Source organism: Schistocerca serialis, unplaced genomic scaffold (genome assembly GCF_023864345.2).
Source record: "Schistocerca serialis cubense isolate TAMUIC-IGC-003099 unplaced genomic scaffold, iqSchSeri2.2 HiC_scaffold_1141, whole genome shotgun sequence".
Taxonomy (NCBI): Eukaryota; Metazoa; Arthropoda; class Insecta; order Orthoptera; family Acrididae; genus Schistocerca; species Schistocerca serialis.
This window is the reverse complement of record NW_026047339.1, coordinates 12,501-17,500: the sequence shown is the minus strand read 5'-3', so window position 1 is coordinate 17,500 and position 5,000 is coordinate 12,501. Positions and strand designations below refer to the sequence as shown.

The 5,000-nt window shown below is 53.7% G+C and overlaps 1 non-coding gene across 1 annotated transcript in view; it reads right to left on the bottom strand.

Moving 5' to 3' along the window:
* The window catches only part of LOC126432504 (small subunit ribosomal RNA), a 1,910-nt gene extending 1,087 nt beyond the window's left edge, over nucleotides 1–823 (bottom strand). The window contains exon 1 of the ribosomal RNA XR_007578013.1: nucleotides 1–823. This exon is cut by the window's left edge and continues 1,087 nt beyond it. This is a non-coding gene — a ribosomal RNA (small subunit ribosomal RNA).
* Between the last annotated feature and the right edge of the window lie 4,177 nt (nucleotides 824–5,000).

The window sequence follows — 5,000 nt, the reverse complement described above, 5'->3', positions numbered from 1 at the left end:
GACACTCACTCAAGAGCACCCTGGTAGGATTGCAACGGGGTCCGCCTCGGGACGCACGAGCACGCACGAGGCGCGTCGCACGCCTTCAGCTCGCCCCACCGGCAGGACGTCCCACGATACATGCCAGTTAAACACCGACGGGCGGTGAACCAACAGCGTGGGACACAAATCCAACTACGAGCTTTTTAACCGCAACAACTTTAATATACGCTATTGGAGCTGGAATTACCGCGGCTGCTGGCACCAGACTTGCCCTCCAATAGATACTCGTTAAAGGATTTAAAGTGTACTCATTCCGATTACGGGGCCTCGGATGAGTCCCGTATCGTTATTTTTCGTCACTACCTCCCCGTGCCGGGAGTGGGTAATTTGCGCGCCTGCTGCCTTCCTTGGATGTGGTAGCCGTTTCTCAGGCTCCCTCTCCGGAATCGAACCCTGATTCCCCGTTACCCGTTACAACCATGGTAGGCGCAGAACCTACCATCGACAGTTGATAAGGCAGACATTTGAAAGATGCGTCGCCGGTACGAGGACCGTGCGATCAGCCCAAAGTTATTCAGAGTCACCAAGGCAAACGGACCGGACGAGCCGACCGATTGGTTTTGATCTAATAAAAGCGTCCCTTCCATCTCTGGTCGGGACTCTGTTTGCATGTATTAGCTCTAGAATTACCACAGTTATCCAAGTAACGTGGGTACGATCTAAGGAACCATAACTGATTTAATGAGCCATTCGCGGTTTCACCTTAATGCGGCTTGTACTGAGACATGCATGGCTTAATCTTTGAGACAAGCATATGACTACTGGCAGGATCAACCAGGGAGCTGCGTCAACTAGAGCTGAGCAGCCGGCCGCCCGGGAGTGTGTCCCGGGGGCCCGCGCGAACACGCAAGCGTCCGCTCAATTATTCTGCAAACAGGAGGAGGCTGAGCTCCCCTGCACCATACACCTCGAAACCCTCTCAGGTCCCGGCGGCGCGCAGCGCCGTCCTAAGTACTTGGTCGGGTTCGAGAGAGGCGCAATCGCCCGGGGTTTGGCGAGTAGACGCTTTAGGTGCGACCACCCGTGCTCCCAACTGAGCTTGCCGCTGCCGACAGAGGCCCGGGAGCGTGCTGTCGTGGCATTGCCGGCGGGAGACAACACGCGCCACCTACGGTGACCGGCAGCTCCAACGCCAGCGCCACAGAAGGACAAAAGCCCCACTTGGGTGCCGAAGCGAACTCTCCCAGCACAGCGCACGCGCCAACACGTCCGCACAGCTGCGATACAAACCACCTGCGAGAACCGCAGAGGCGACCGAGCAGCAGACGGCGTCGCGGCGCCGAGCGCCGGGCGGCGGCGCATCCTCAGCGCACACAGTCCTCAATCGGACCAGCACACTGCAGATGTCCACCGCGCTTCGCACCGGGCCCGCGAGGACCTACTTTGGCCGCACGGCGCCGCGTGCAGGGTGCGCCGGCGCGCAGCTGCGCCGCCTGCCGCCTCCGTCGGCCGGCGCGCCTGCCACTGGCCGCCCCCACCAGCCGGCTGTAGCGCGTGCGCCCACGCACCGCGCGGCCAGCACGCCGGGAGGCCCCCCCTCACCGGCCGGGGACGGTCCCACCCAGCCACCGCCGCGTATCGCTTCACACCCAGATGCCATTCACGTTCGTGGGCATGGTGGGTATCGCTGGAACAACCGGTTGGTAGCTCAACCGATCGTCGCCATCACTGATTCACCTCTAGCGAGAACAACCGCACCACAACGGTTTACCAGTTGTTCATTTGCGTAACGTCACCAGCAAACGTAGGCGTCCATCGCCATTTGCAAATTCAACGATTGTTGCATGCCTGTGTCAGGTGTCACGACACACTATGTCTGCCCACATACACGCAACAACATGTGCACGCTTCGCGAACACGTGGAAGGTGGCCCCCGTACGTATGCGATGTCCATTGCGCGAACGACTGTCAACCGGCCTCTGTCGCATGTCGCAGATGTGGAACGCAGTGCACCATGCTATCACGGTGTGTGAGAAGAGACGACTACGTCTGACAACACGCGCCACTACATCAACAGACGGCTCATGCTGATCGCCATCCAGGGCATACCACACTGCAATCCAGCTCTTATAGGGAGACGACACGTAGCTGAGTGCACAACATTTGGACCGCATGGTTCGCCGTTGTTGGCGCAGTCGTTGTACGGTCACATGTACCACGATGTATCATTCAGTACATGAGGACCAATGTGCAGTACAGTGTGTGATTTGGACGTACAACATCAGCGGACAGTTGACACAGGCCGTACCACAGCGTAGGCTAAGTGCTTCGCCATGCGAATGCCAATGAACAACTGCAAATGCCAATGAACAACTGCAAAGGGCATTGAGCATGTACGTCCTGCTGCCATCCACATTACAGTGTATAGCTGCAAGGTGTTTAACATGAAGCGATACACTGGGGACCGGGCAGTGCGAGTAGCAAACTATATTGCGGGGGTTGCAGTTAGGCAACACTACACTAATTTAACGCGTCGTATGACAATTACAGAGCAGGTTAAGGCCCAACGTGTGTTGGGTTAAGGCCCAACGTGTGTTGGGTTAAGGCCCAACGTGTGTTGGGTTAAGGCCCAACGTGTGTTGGGTTAAGGCCCAACGTGTGTTGGGTTAAGGCCCAACGTGTGTTGGGTTAAGGCCCAACGTGTGTTGGGTTAAGGCCCAACGTGTGTTGGGTTAAGGCCCAACGTGTGTTGGGTTAAGGCCCAACGTGTGTTGGGTTAAGGCCCAACGTGTGTTGGGTTAAGGCCCAACGTGTGTTGGGTTAAGGCCCAACGTGTGTTGGGTTAAGGCCCAACGTGTGTTGGGTTAAGGCCCAACGTGTGTTGGGTTAAGGCCCAACGTGTGTTGGGTTAAGGCCCAACGTGTGTTGGGTTAAGGCCCAACATAGGTTGGGTTAAGGCCCAACATAGGTTGGGTTAAGGCCCAACATAGGTTGGGTTAAGGCGCAACATAGGTTGGGTTAAGGCGCAACATAGGTTGGGTTAAGGCGCAACATAGGTTGGGTTAAGGCGCAACATAGGTTGGGTTAAGGCGCAACATAGGTTGGGTTAAGGCGCAACATAGGTTGGGTTAAGGCGCAACATAGGTTGGGTTAAGGCCCAACATAGGTTGGGTTAAGGCGCAACATAGGTTGGGTTAAGGCGCAACATAGGTTGGGTTAAGGCGCAACATAGGTTGGGTTAAGGCGCAACATAGGTTGGGTTAAGGCGCAACATAGGTTGGGTTAAGGCGCAACATAGGTTGGGTTAAGGCGCAACATAGGTTGGGTTAAGGCGCAACATAGGTTAGGTTAAGGCGCAACATAGGTTAGGTTAAGGCGCAACATAGGTTAGGTTAAGGCGCAACATAGGTTAGGTTAAGGCGCAACATAGGTTAGGTTAAGGCGCAACATAGGTTAGGTTAAGGCGCAACATAGGTTAGGTTAAGGCGCAACATAGGTTAGGTTAAGGCGCAACATAGGTTAGGTTAAGGCGCAACATAGGTTAGGTTAAGGCGCAACATAGGTTAGGTTAAGGCGCAACATAGGTTAGGTTAAGGCGCAACATAGGTTAGGTTAAGGCGCAACATAGGTTAGGTTAAGGCGCAACATAGGTTAGGTTAAGGCGCAACATAGGTTAGGTTAAGGCGCAACATAGGTTAGGTTAAGGCGCAACATAGGTTAGGTTAAGGCGCAACATAGGTTAGGTTAAGGCGCAACATAGGTTAGGTTAAGGCGCAACATAGGTTAGGTTAAGGCGCAACATAGGTTAGGTTAAGGCGCAACATAGGTTAGGTTAAGGCGCAACATAGGTTAGGTTAAGGCGCAACATAGGTTAGGTTGAGGCACAATATAGGTTAGGTTGAGGTACCGTATAGGTTAGGTTAAGGTACAGTATAGTTTAGGTTAAGGTACAGTATAGTTTAGGTTAAGGTACAGTATAGTTTAGGTTAAGGTACAGTATAGTTTAGGTTAAGGTACAGTATAGTTTAGGTTAAGGTACAGTATAGTTTAGGTTAAGGTACAGTATAGTTTAGGTTAAGGTACACATTGTTGTATGGAAAGGTGTAATGGGGGGGGGGGGGGGGGCGGCCGGTCGGTTTGTTGATTGTGATTATAGTAAGTGGATGCCTGCGGCATCATCTGATTTGCCACGTCAGGATGCACCTTTGGCTCATGACAGGCGGCGCTCCGATTCCATGCTTGTGGCAGACCTGTGTCTTTCATTCCTGCCATTGTTTGTGTGCTGTGAGAGGAGGCAGTATTGTGATGTTGGGTGCACCCCTGTGTAGGACATGTGTGGGTGTTGGTGGCTTAGCTGAGCAATGGTGGTTGTCGGGGGGGTGGGATATTCCGTTTTCTGAGTGGACCTCCCAGTCTGGTTATGACAGTGTGGATTGTCTCATGTGGCGGAGAGGATGCACTGGGTGTTGTTCCATGCTGGTGCTTACATATTGTCTGTGTGCGTGTTACAGGCGGAGAGTAGTGCGTGATAAGAGTGTGTGGCTGCCGTGTGGTTGTGATTGTGAGCAGAGTCTTTCAGCATGTATACGGACAGTTGTATATATTATCTGTATTCTGATGGGTCTATGTATTACTAATCAGCGCCGTGTATACGTTTAATCCGGTTCCAGTCGAAACTGTTGTATCTCTGTACATTAGTGACACGGCGAGCGCGCTATGTAGCTACTCGTCTCGGCAGCTTCCACCGGTGTATGGCAAATGATTATAAGCAATGAGTCGAGTCGTCAATACCGATAGTGTGACGTCACATGTCTGGGGTGGGGGACGCTGCGCCCTTCCGGTGGGTCATGGCCTAGAAAGACGCTCCCCACGCAGGGGGGCTTGGACTGTCATAAACTCTTCCGAGTAATATACTTGCCGTACGTTTTTGCGACTGCGAGTGCAACGCCCACCGGTACCGACATGGATGGAGCGCCTCCTAGCTGACCGCTCAGCATCGGCATTCGTACAGAGAGCAA